Source organism: Cryptomeria japonica, chromosome 7, assembly GCF_030272615.1.
Source record: "Cryptomeria japonica chromosome 7, Sugi_1.0, whole genome shotgun sequence".
In the NCBI taxonomy this organism is placed as follows: Eukaryota; Viridiplantae; Streptophyta; class Pinopsida; order Cupressales; family Cupressaceae; genus Cryptomeria; species Cryptomeria japonica.
Genome location: NC_081411.1, coordinates 692,015,236 through 692,029,538, shown reverse-complemented (window position 1 = coordinate 692,029,538; position 14,303 = coordinate 692,015,236).

Below are 14,303 nucleotides of genomic sequence, written 5' to 3'. Positions count from 1 at the left end.
GTTCTTCTAAGTTTCCTCTCTGAACTCCACAAAACTATGCTACTTGAAAAATTGATGCATGGAGTAAACTTATGGAAAAAGGACTCACTCATTACATTGATGGAACTATTGTTGCTCCCGCTGATCCTAAGGTTGATCTAGTTGGTCACTTGGATTGGCTCACTAAAAATATCATGGCAATTGGTACCTTAAGAAAGTATGTATCAAAGGATCTCATTTTTCATATTGAGAAATGTACTCTAATCAAGATGCTTCGCAAAAGTTTCAAGACTTGTATGGTCAAGTTGATGAGATTAGGGGATATCAAATTGATAGTGATCTCACCATGTTAGATCCCAAGAACTTTGATACTATACAAGATTATGTCACTAAGGCAAATGAGTTGAGGGCACAACTCAAAGATTGTGGCATTGATAAAAAGGATACTCAATTGATATTCAACTTGATAGGCAAGCTTCCACAAGAATATGCAGCATTTGTTTCTAGTTTCCAAACCCATAGGATGACAATGGGTTCAAGCTACAAAATGCCTACATTTGATGCTTTCAATGAAATGTTGATGATGGAACAAACTAAATTGATAAGCATGGGCATTCTTAAGGCTTCTAAGTCTCAAGCATTAGTGGCAAATCAAGGGAACAAAGGAAATCAAGGAAAGGACAACTCAAACAAGAAGAAATGGCAATCAAAGCCTAAAAACAAAGCACCATCTACTCCACAACAAGGAGATTCATCCTCTTCCAAGAGAGATAATTCACCAAAGAGGGAGAGACCTACTTGTGCTTATTGTAAAAAGATTGGTCATGAGGAGCATCGTTGCCATTCTAAGAAGATTGATGAGCTCACACATATCATCAAAAAGCATAACATTAATTTACCTAAAGTCTACAAGAAGGATGATTCATCAACTTCCACTTCCTCACATTCAAAAGGAAAAGGGCAAGCATTCATGGCTTCTACAAGTGGGAAGACTCACTCTTTTGGAACAAGAAAAGGAAAAGCTCTATGTGCTACTATTAGTCATGATTCAGAGAGATGGCTTCTAGATTCAGGAGCTTCTCATCATATGGCATCTTCGCAGTCCATGTTCTCTACATTTGAGCCTTGCACCATGCCACAGATTTTGATGGGCAATCATACATACATGGATGTGATTGGGAAAGGATCTATTGACATTGGGGATAACTCCTTCAATGATGTGTTGTGTGTACCCCACTTGACAAACAATCTCCTTTCTATCTATCAAATCACACATGGCGCAACTAAGAGAGTTGTGGAGTTCACACCTGACTCAGTTTTCATTAGAAACTTGGAGACTAGAGCTATCATTGCGACTGGGGTGGTTGATCATGCATCTCGGTTATACTCCTTTTCAGATTTTGTTGATGATGATGATTTCACATTTGATGATTCTACACATGATGATCGCACTTCTTGTGATGGTTCAGTATTTTAGGAGAACTTTGGACACTTGAACATGGGGATTCTCACATGTGACCCCATTCTTGAGCCTTGTATTTCATCTCCTCATATTGATATCACATCACCTATTGCACCTGATGATGTAGATAGTGCGACAGTTTTGCCTACATGTGATTCAGTGCAGCAGGATATTCATTGTCTTCTAGCTTTAGATTCATGGGATGGTTACTCGACAGACATTATAGGTTTGTTTATGGAATCCTACATTGCAGATTTGGGAGACATCATTCATGACATTCATCTTCTCTTTGATGAAGGTGATCCTTCTTTGATTGTTGCGAGGGAACACTCTGACCCTCTTGTTCATTCTCTACATGATCATTCTTTCGAGGTTGACATGATTGCGGATACTTATGTACAGCAGTTGGAGAAGGTCTCTTTATGTTTTGAGGAGACATGTGAGTCTTTGGGACATGTTCTACATCCATCTCCACTAGATCTTGCAGTGCCTTTTTCAGTAGTGTGGCACAGTTTACCACCTTTGGAGGGGGTATCTTTTAGCATCAACATGGGGACATTTGAGCAGTTTTCAAAGATTCCTTTCATCATTAGTTTTCTTCATACATCTTCCCTTCATGATTGGGGAGACTTCATGGATACACCTTTGGTTTTATTTCTTCCTAAGGGGAGGAATGTTGTTCGACGTTCGTGGAGCAGTTTCTTCATACATCGAGCTTCTATCATTGGTGGAGATTCCACATTGAGCGGGGGCTTCCTAGCTTCTCTTCTTCTCTCATATGGGGGGGACTATTTCCTCACATGGGGTTTTGTCCTTCACATTCTTCTATGAGAGTTCTCTTGTATGTTTTCATCTCTCTTTTGGGGGAGGGTTTTTTCCCATTGGGTTTTTTCTCCCTTTCCCCACTTTGTGAGAGTTTTCATTGCATTGGTTTACATGCATTTGCATTTGTACATGGGTACCTAACATGGCCTCGTAGCTGGGTCCCATCTTGCATTGCTTAGTTGCATTGTAGACTTAAGTGCATTCCCCTAAGTTGCACTTAAGGGGGGGTGTTGGTGTAAATAATTATTCATCTTGGATATTATTACACTATACTTAAGTTTACTTAGGATAATTCATTTCATAGTAGTTTGGGTGTGAGACACTTGGGTGTTTGTGCCACATTGGGATAGTGTGTGTAGGAGAAATTCCACCTTTTATGGTGTTGATCTTGTTGTTACACTCCACTCTTGTTGTTACACTCCACATTCAGTGCGTGATCCACCTCATGTGGACTATCATATTATTTCTCCTACCTACCCACACCTATTTCCTACCTACCCTTGTTTCTTATTGAGCCACATGTCATGTTTGTGTGCTCACATATACCTAGCCTTGCCTATATAAGCAAGTTCATCTACATTGTATGCAATTTTGATTATTGATCATTTTCTATTGATGAGAATACAGTTTATTCTTGTCCCATATTATGTCTCTATTTTGTACATTTCATTGAGCTCTTGATCTTGGCAAAATCTCACAGTCTTGGCTTGGTCTTATGATGATTTAAGAGGATACGATCCTAACATCATTCAGCATACCATTGAGCATGCGAATGAAGACAAGACGGTTTGGCAGAAGCAAAGGCCGGTTAACCCAAAAATTGAATCTCTCATGGCTCAGGAGTTGAAAAACTTGATCCAATCAAGGATTATTTACCTCATAAAACATAGTACATGGGTGTCGAATTTGGTTTCCGTAAGGAAAAAGAATGGAGATATCTGGATCTATGTGGATTTCTGAGATTTAAATCAAGCGTCTCTCAAAGATCACTATCCTCTGCCATCAATGGAGCAATTACTGAGCATGGTGGTGGGATCGGAAATGTTCTCAATTCTCGATGGTTTCTTAGGATATAACTAGGTATGTGTGAAGGTGGAGGACCAGAACAAGATGATGTTCACCACTAAGTGGGGAACGTTTGCATACTAGAAGATTCCCTTTGGACTGTCAAATGCTGGGGAAAATTTTCAAAGGGCCATGGATTTAGCTTTTAAAGAGCTCATTATTAAGATCATCTTAATATACTTAGATGACCTGATAGTATTTTCCAAGCACCGAGAGGATCATTTTGACCATCTTGAATCAGTACTCCAAAAATATCTTGAACTTGGGATTTCCTTAAATCCAAAGAAGTGTATCTTCAGGGTTCCTCAAGGAAAGTTACTTGGGCATATAGTTTCAAAGGAGGGTGTTTCCATTGACCCAGACAAAGTCAAGGCAATTAAAGACCTTCCCCTCCTAGTCAACAAAAAGGGAGTCCAATCTTTTTTAGGGAAGGTCAATTTTGTTAGTCGTTTTATTTCTGACTTTACTGGAATAATAAGACCCATCACCCTCATATTAAAAAAAGATATACATTTCAAATGGACTACTGAGGACAAAAAAGCTTTTGATGAAATTAAAGACACTATCTGTTCAGCTCCCGTGTTGTCTAACCCAGACATGTCAAAGGATTTCATAATGTATGTTTTTCCGGTCAGCATAGCATTGCCATGGTCCTAACCCAAAAACATGCCCAAAATGGAGGTGAGCATCCCATAGCTTTCCATTCAAAGACTCTTAAGGATTATGAGGCCAGATACAACTTTCTCAAGAAACAAGCCTTAGCCGCTATAAAAGGACTAAAAAAATTCAGGCATTTCATCACCTATAATAAAACCACAGTGTACATAGCTCATCTTGCGGTGCAGGAATACATCATGGAGGGTGACATCACTAAAAAAAGGGCAAATTGGATCACTAAGATCCTGGAATATGATGTCGACATCAAGCCAACGAAGCTCATTTGTGGGAGAGGCCTGTGTGAATATATAGTTCAAGGATGCGAGTCCCACGACGATGAGGCTACCACAAAGGAAGCAGTTATGCTTTTGCCTGATGCTCCATATGAAGGCTAGATTGAGAAAAGAAAGCAATTCATGAAGACCAAGATTTTTCCCGAAGGTCTCCCTCCCACAACGAGAAGGTTTTATAGACTCCAAAACAATGGTTTCTGTTTAATAGATGGAATTCTTTTCAAAGGGAATTTTGATGGGATCCTACTCCATTGTGTAGATCGGAGCGAGACGGATAAAATCTTACATGAATTACACTACGTCTCCTCAGGAGTCCACTTCTCTGCACCAACGACTGCTATCAAGATTACTCAAGCCAGGTATTTTTGGCCTTCTATGTTCAAAGACATATAATTTAGTAAGGGAATACGAGTGTCAATATTACATGGGAACGAGCAAGAAAGTTGCAATGCCACTTAGGCCCATGGAAGACCCCTTCGCTCAATGGGGTCTTGATTTTATCGAAATGATCAAACCCCCTAGTTCGGCTGGACACAAGTGGGTTCTGACCACTACCGATTATTTCACCAGATGGTCTAAAGTTGTTCCTTTAAGGAATTCATCAGAAAGTGAAGGGTTGGCTTTCCTAGAGGACCTGGCATGCCGATATGGTTCTCGCAAAACCGTTATATCAAATAATGCATGCACATTCACAGGCTTGCGAATTACCCAATTTGCCCTCAACAGAGGTATCTATCTCAAAACCTCTTCTAACTATTATCCTCAAGGGAATGGACTTGCTGAGTCCACTAACAAGACCTTAATCAGACTTATTAGAAGGATAGGTTCTAAATATAAGCAGGACTGGCACCACCACTTGAGAAGCTCATTATGGGAAGACCGCATACCACCTAAATAAATTTTTAAAAACTCCCCATATAAGCTAGTATACGGAAAGGATGCACTTTTCCCTATCTCTCTAGAGATCCCAGCACTACAACAACTAAAATCCATGGAAGTGGCTGAAAATGGCCCTATGGCTATAAGATTGGTGGAGATTATGCAGCTGGAAGAGGCAAGGGAGACAGCCTTTGTGGCTCTCCAAGATAGACAGGAAATCATCAAAAGGTGGTTTGAGAGTAAAAAAAGCTCTAATCTAGTTTTCAGCCTCGGAGATCTCGTGTTGAAATACAATGAGAGGGTGACAAAGCCTGGTTAGCACGCCAAGTTCGATTGCCTGTGGGAAGGACCTTTCCGCATTTTACATTGCAAAGGTTTCAATGCATTCGAACTAGAAGACATGAATGGGGACCCCCTCTCGATTCTGGTTAATGGTTTCCACCTTAACCCTTTTCATTAAGTGTTATTTGCCCGTTGAAATGTATATATTGTATATATTGTGAATAGTTCTTTTCATGCCTATTTATCTCATTTGTTCCTAGCTAGTGACAAGCAAGAGAAAGAAGAGAAAGAATACCAGAAAAGAGAAAAGAGAAAAGTTCATTATATTAAACATTTTGGTATTTCTATTACAAAATGAGTAGGCTCTTGGCCCCTACTTTTCTACATTCATTTTGTGCAGGTTCATTAACTCTCTTCAGTCCCATCCCATTCAACATCAGAAGAGTCCTCTTCTCCCAACCACTCAAGGTCAGAGGTGCTCTCGATCTCCCCAGGCATGAAAACACCAACCAGGTTTGGTCATTGATCTGGCATCAGAATCCTCAGGAAGATGTAGTCCCTGAATTCGGTATACCAGTTTGTATCTTCTGAGATAGGGGCTATCAAATTGACACGCAACATAAATTCCATGGCAAGCTCAACATGATACCGATGAGAAGACAACGTCATTGTTTTCAGCCCACTGATGAGTGGGTGCCAAGCTACCTCCTCGTTGCGTGTGACAAACTGATCTAGGTCAGATGGTAGTGGGAGTCCTCGGAAAGGGACATAATATGCAATCACACCCTCTAGTCCGCCCAAGTAATCTCGGGGAAAGAGAGCCTTGGTCAGCTACGAAGCTCATAGCCCAGGCTGACCGCAATCCAAGAGTGAGGCTATGAACTACAAGCAGATATTTGTGTTCACTCGGTACCAGTCCGCATTATCAATGAAGTCTTCCCTGAGTATCCACTTAATGGCAGCTATTATCAGAGGATTTTTCCTATGCGTCATCAGTTGTAGTCTCCGATCAGACATATTCCCTAAGAAAGTGACCTGCGCTTTACTGCTGACAAGCCTAACTGGAGTATCCATGCCTATAGAAGCTCCATCATTAAATCTTGCACTTTGCAGAGGGAATGTCTAAAAAGACATATTTATAGCAGAATTTTCACAAGAGATAATGAATGCTTAAAGCACATACCTTCCCAAACCCCAATGCTTCTATCATATCTCCATTAATTTGCATCAAGCGAATGAGATTGTTTTCAGAATTCTGGTGTTCTACCAGGTACCTGAAGAAGGGTTTGATATGAGAAAGAGCCATGCATATGTACAGGTACATCACGTTTTAAATACTAAGTCCCACCAGACTATCTTAGCTCACACGAACTTTACTGCCTGTTGATTCTCTCGATCAAAGAAAATATTTTCCCGAATGCATTTTCTTCGAGCAATGGTGGGTTAACCAAATGCAATCTTGGGAAGTGGTAATGACGATGCTCTTCATCCGTGAGAGTTTATTGCAGCTACAATTTGAGCTGGCACACATGTAAGTGGGCACTTATCATTAAACATTTGCTATTACAAAAATTCAGGCACGCTTTGCATTTAAGGCCTAAGGTTACTCCCTCTTCTTTGTTCATTTTTAAAAAGTAAAGGAAGCCCAAGTGTTTTTCTCTCTCAACTGTAGAAAGTTTTAGCAGAAGGAAAGAAGCATTTTTCCTGTAATGGAGTCCAAAGCAGCATCCGTATTTTTTGTCCCTGGAAGTTTCTAGGTTGATGTCTTCAAAGAATTATCCTATTCTTCGCATTCCATTCCTCCAAGGGTGGAGTATCCAAGAACAAAGACCAGGACCAAGACGACCACTCGAAATGCGTTCGTCGTTCTGGACTCCTTGGAAAATATTTTTGAGCCTGAGATTTGTAAGTAGTCTAAGAGCCTCAGAGAGGCTGCATGCTCTAGGATGCTTCATCATAGAGCAGACCCCCAATCCATGGTAGTTCATTTCTAGAGTAGTGGTGCTCCCCAGTTCATGGTTCCCATGGTCCCATACTGCCCTGATCTCATAGCAGCTTGTGCTAAGGTTTTCAATCCCACCACATGCTCTGTCAACGGCTCCCTCTTGAGGTTGATAGTATCTCCAGAGGCTGTTAGGGATATGATGTGTTGCCTGATCTTTGAAGGGATAGAAGCTTTCTCAGAAAACTCAATGGAAGAATTTTGGAGCATTAGGAGAGATGCTTTGACGTTCTGTCAAAGCACCCTCACTCGAAGTCTGTGTTTCGGACTTCCAAAGTTTCCTTTGTCATATAGCGACCTAAGGAAAGAGGACTTCAAGGAAAATTCTACTACCCTTTCCTGGCTATGTGGTCATGACAATGACTAAGATATCATAACCGCCATGATGGGGTTTCTCTTCAAGTGCAGGAAGCAAAGGGAACTATTTCATTTTGACTTCTCTGTAACTATTGCTAGGGCCATAGTTAAGAAATTATCTAAGTTCCAACAGTTGCGACTCTTCAGGTTTTCTTCAGTACTGGTCCACCTACTATTACACCAAAATGAAGCCTTCTTTGGTTAGTTCATGCAGTTTTCTATTTGTGACGAGTCCAAAAATAGAATGTCAGTGTCCTGCTAGACACCTGTTTTGCTAGCCTCTTATGATTCATACCAGTTTTCAGACCTTTTCATGACTCTCTTGCTAAAGGATCTCAGCGTATTCCCCAATAAACCATTAGCCCATTTCTCAGATAAACTAGATGTAGAATGAGAATCCCCCTTGCGACTGGTTCTTGGTCTTGACTTTTCTTTCATCTGAGTGCATGGTTTCTTTGAAGAGCTCTTTTGACTGCCTACTTATGTTACTGAATAGACACTGGCTCTTGAAATCACAATGCAGTTGGTGACAATTGAAAGGGCCATTGGAGAAGGTAAGCACGATACCTCCATCACCGAAGACCACAAGGCTATTGGCCCAATCACTCTAATGTGGAGGAACATTATGGAAGAGGTCCTAATGTCGAAAATGGCGCAACTCGATTTAGTGGTGATTGATGATACTTGGAGCTATGACCCTGATGGCTGCCTCAACAAGAGAAAGAATGTTGTTAAGCATGAGCCTTGGAATTCATGGGTGGAGTGTACAAACCAATAGGTTGATGACCCAAGCTTGTATGTGGGCCCTAATGACTTTCCTATCTTAAGACATCGCGCATGGTTAAAGTTTTACTCCCCCTTGCAAAAATTCAACCCTGCAAATCTTATTCCTTGGGCAATGTTGGAAACTATGAGAACTTTGGCTTGGCCCAGGAAGAAAATGGAAGACTTATGGGTCTATCAGCAAGAGGTGAGTCAGCCTAGAGCCAACATTGGAAATGCCCCTCTGGATGAATGTTTTGAGCAAGAATGGTGTAAGTTAAATAAATCGAATGATGAGACAGGTGATATTTCCTCACACGGGGACTCATCTCTAGAGATTGCCCCGCGACAGGGGTTGGAGGTTATAAATAGTGAAGGGCAAGATCTAGAGCCACAAATTCTCCTTCCTTTGGATAGTTCAGCTCACAGACCTTGTTCATAGGCTGGTAAAAGGCAGTCCGAGAAGTAGTCGCGTGACTCCCCTCCAAAGAAGAGGCAACATCCTAGCACATCCTGGGGGAGTCCACCCTCTCAAATCCTAGATACATCCTTAGATCTTCAGTGACCGGTGCTTTCCGCTACTCAGGTATGTCCCTTTTTTCCCTCATCTCTTGCTCAGGTTGTTTCTTCAGTTGTTCCCATTGCCACAATGCAGGCCTCAATCCTTACTGTTCTCACCTTAGTCCTGGTGGGTACGTCGGTTGATCCCCAAGATGTATTCCCACAAGCCTCTATTCCTTTCTCGGCCTTGGCTTTTATCTCTGCAGCTTTTCCCTCACCAATATCAGAAATAGCCTCCATGTCGTGTAGGCTAGGTTTTGGAGAGTCCTCTCCTTAGGTCATGGGAGTAGCAACCTCAAGCCCTTTCCCATTAAGAGCTTCCCCTTTTGTCCCATTATTTTTCTCATCGGCTCTGGCTCACCCCATCTAGACTCCTTTCGCTGGGCCAATTTCACAATTCCCTTTTGCGGTTCCCTCTGGCACAGCTTTTGCAGGTCAGGTTATCGATAACCCGATGAGTTTCAGCAATAGGTTGCTTATTCTATAACTGCTTGGCTTGGTAAGATGGGCAAGCAAAAGGAAAAGGAAATTTCTCATCCATCCCGCCCTCATCTGTAGACCCATTTCAATGCGAAAAAGGATTAACTTTACTTTGCAAATATTTTTCGCAAGGTTGACAAGCTGAAATCTCAGATCAGACCAAATGATTACACATTGCATGCTATTGATGTTAGCCTTCAAAGTGCCACAACATTAGACAAAGTAGAGATAATGGAGGAGACTTCAAAAGCTGTATCCATGGATTTTATCAAGAAAAGTCGCCGTCTGGAAAAAAAACAGGCAAAAAATGCTAGTCTCTGAGATTCCTTCACCCAGTAGAGAAAGGAGGATAAAGCCCGGAGCTCAGAAATCAATCATCTGCAAAGACTGCTGGCCCAAGATGATTCAGAAAAAGGTAAGCTATAAGCGGCCTTCAACAATGTGAGCTCTCAGTTAAAAGGCCAAGAGACGACAAGAAACGTGGCTCTGAAAGAGTTGTAGGAGAAGAATTCAGAGATCCAGTAATTAAAGGCAGCTTCTAGGGATTTTACTCAGGTGGAAATGTAGCTACGTGAAGAGATTCTTCTAAAGGAAGGTTATGCCAACCAACTGAGTGAGGCTCAAGTGTTATTTTTTGAGGAAAAGATGAAATTTGAGACAGAGATGAAAGCAAAAGAAGCTAGTCTCAAGCAATCAAGTGAGCACATTTTAGAGGTGGAGACTCTTTTGCGACATGAACAAGATCATACATCATAGCTGCAACAAACTGTGCAAGATGGAGAGGCCAAGATCCTCACCCTGGATAATCAAGTGGCCATTGAACAAAGAAAATGCAGTAGGCTTCAGCAGGAGATGGTTGTGAAGGATGATGAAATTTTGCGATTACTGAATATTCCACCTCTGATGCAAGTTCCCCAAGACTTTTCGACCATGCTAATAGAACTGTATGTCTGACACTGGGAAAGGATCAAGCAATATAGTCCCTCACTATAGACTATGTTGAGATTCATTCAAGAAGCACAATCCCTGTGTAGAGGTGAAAGCTTTGGTTGATAGTTCGATGGTACTCTTGTCCCCCAAGATCCCCGTAGCTCAAGAATTGATCCAAATGTTATATGCAGATCAGGATGATGAACTAAGAGAGAAAGGAATAAATGATCACAAGTAGCTGATCAAGAGAACAAATACTATCATCAATCACCACAAAATGGTCATGCACATATCAACTGCATTAGAGCCATTACAAGTTGTTGTCTCAACCATCAAGCAATGGATACAAAGGTTTGTTTCACTGGACTTGCCTTCCCCTTTCTTTGTTGATGGTTCAGTATTAAGGATTGAACAATTGTTGAGTTAGATTGAGCACATGCAACAAGATAGATCCTTCACCCAGAACCTGAATGACCCTATTTCAACTGAGGATGTGGAACGCCTTCTACATCCCCTTGCCCAGCTCTACGCTCTTTTGAAATTAGTCCATGATAAACCTGTAGAGCTGCCATTTGATGAGTTCATCTGTCTAGGTCAGCACTATCAAAATTTGGATGCACAAACATTGCCTTCAAAGGAGGATTGGTTGATGTTGCAGTAGGTCTCTAACCTGCTCCATCTTGTCTTAACATAAGGTCTAGTCTACGAGCCAACATTTTTGGGTTCCCATATTCTGCAAGTAGAATTTCCCTTATTAGTCAGCAAGAAATGTTCACATTAAATTTCCCATAATTAAGTTTTCGGTTGGGTTGCTTTTTTTTTTCCCTTTCAGCTTCCAGCAGTGCAAGGCGTACAAGACAATTGTCAGCCCGACATTACTCCAGTAGTCCATATTTGGCATTTAAGTTTTGGAGTAGCATGACGGTGATAAATGGAAAGATATTTCTAACTTTGCTTCCTTTTGGGGGCCCACCTTGTAGCACAATGAGTGAACGGATACCTAGCACCTTTAGGTTTTGGCAGGAGTGTTTCTGTTTGAAGGGATTTCCTAGCCTACCACATTTTCCTCTGTGATTAGCAAAATCTTTTCGGTTTGTGCCAGTATCAAGATCATCACAAATAGGGAGTGGAGTCTTGGGGCCTTTTTGCTGGGTTTGATCTTCAGGTGACATGGCTTGGTTTTTTTGTTTAGGGGTGGTTATGCCTTTTTGGCATGTTTGGGAGTTGTTTCCAGAGCCGTGGGATCTATTTATGATTGTTTTTTCCCTGTTAAGGGGGTTCAAACCTTTTAAGAAACAATTTAAGTTTTCTTAGTAGGAAGTTTTGGCCTTTTGAGTTGTTACTATTTTTTGAAAGAGATTAACCAAACTGTGCCTTCAGCCTTTGTGATCTCTCTTTTTGGTATACTGTGATGGTTCTTTTTGTGATTTCTATTAGGATTTCAATGACTTTGGAAATATATATCTAAGATTCTACCGATTAAACTATGTTTTACACTTGTTATCTAGTTGATGCATGATGGATGTTTCTTTATGTTGCAAGGAAATTTGACTGTATCTTAGTTGTGTTTCTAATTTGGCCTTATAAATGTTGAATGGGCTTAAAGACCATATGTATTTGGGTTTTTATATACACATGTATTCTTATAAAATGCTCTAGTGCATGGCCTTAGTAGTTTAGTTATATTTTTTTGAGTGTTTCCTTCTTTTCCCTCTTCTCAAAACCATAAGGAAGAGTCGGCTTCTCAATCCCGGAGGTCATTCAGTGAACCCTATGCAATTGGTCCCCCATCACTGAATTTTGCATAAGGCTGCTTTCTTCCAAGGTAAAATTTAGAGTCAATAGTATACTATGTTTTATTTTTGGTTTTGAGTTAGGGGAAGCTAAACCAAATATTTTCCACCATAACCTAGGCTTGGCACGTTGAGTTGGCAAGCATTAGGAATCAAGGATAATAGGCCCTAATTGGGTGAATACGGAGGGTGGAGGTGAAGTATGATTGGATTGGAAATCCTCATGGAGGTACAAACACAAACTATGAACAATTCACTTAGGCAAAGGGACTAGTGAAGGTATCTAAACAAATCCCTACTTTTTAGGCCTAGGAAGGGGTAAATAGGCCTAATTAGCCCGATAAGGGTTAGATAGGTTAAAGACAAAAACCACCTCCGATTTTGAAATATTGTATGTAAACCCCAAAAGGGTGTCTGGAATGTAAAATATTTCATAGGGTTGTTTGGGAATTTTAGCAAATCAATGCAGAATACCCCACTGACATGGCTACTAGAATTAGGTCTACTATTAGGCCTAAAAGTGCAATTTTTTTTGTAAAAATCCAAACCAGTAAATGTAAAATCTCTTGAGGAAGAAATAAGGTTGTGAATCCTTCCAAAATAATCTATCCTTATGTGTTTAGTGTGGGGAATGAAGATCTTATGGTAGAGGAGTTGAACTCTTAGGTTGACTGTGAAAGGGAGTGGGAAAAACAAGGTCTCCTAACCAAGAAAATGGAACTCACAAAAAAACAAGTGTTTATCCTAGTCTAAGGACCTTGGGAAGGTTAGAGAGGGTAATTCTTGCAGAACCTTAGAGGGTGTGAGGTGTATAATCATTGGATGGTTCTTCTGTAGCTTGGATGAGATACCTAGACAAGGTAGTGCTAATAGGTGAGAGTCAACTTACTCTACATGAGATGGTATCAAAGCTAATTGATTGAACAAAGTGGTGTATGTAAGACCTAGAGGTAGAGTCAAAAGCCAACAACATACCACAAAAGGAAATGAGCCAAGAGGCCATCAAGAAGTTGGTCCAAGACATGCTTATTGAAGCTCGGGAGCAAGAAACCAAGAAAGGCAAGGGTAAAGTCATTGAGCAGGGTGATGAAACTGATGATGAAGATGCAGATGTGATGGGAGTTATAATATAAAAGAAGGAGTTGGACAAATATTAGAAGATATTCTTCGATGCCCTCAAGTCACTCAATAAAAACAACATATAAGATTTACCTATCTACAATGGAAGCCTAAATGGAAAAGAGTTATTGGATTAGATAGAAGCCTCGAACAATCATTTTGAATACAAGGAAGTTGTAGAAGAAAAGAGGGTTAATTTGGCCAAGTCAAGATTGAAGTGATCAACCCTAGTGTGGTGGAACATGGTGCAAGAAGAAAGAGAACAAACTGAGAGGAAGATCACCTCTTGGGAGAGAATGAAGATTGGGATTAAAACTCAATTCCTACCTATAGATTATGAGGTACAAATGCACAAGAAGTTACATAATTGGAAACAAAGAGAAATGGATGTGAGTACCTATGTAGAGGAGTTCAAAAAACTTACCCTAAGAGCTAGGAAGAAAGAGGAAGAAGTGGAGAAGGTTGCAAGGTACTTAAATGACCTTAGACAAAACATCTAAGATGAGATTAGCATGATAGCACCTGACACAATCCATAAATGCTTTCAGTTAGCCATGAGAGTAGAAGATAAGATGAAAAGAAAAGGGGAACATAATCAAAGGGGCAGAGGTGGCAGAGGTTGTAGAGGAAGAGGCACCTTTGGAAGGGGCTATAACCCCAGCAAGAATGAAGAAGGAAATCAATTAGATAATGGTGGTGATAATCCTAACAAAGGAGGACAATTTAGAGGCAACTCTAGAGGAAGAAATAGCCATGGAGGCAGATTTGGCAGTTCAAGAAGAGGAACCACAATCTTCACTGGAAAATGCTACAATTGTTATCAAGTGGGGCATATCATGAGTCAGTATCCTGAAAAG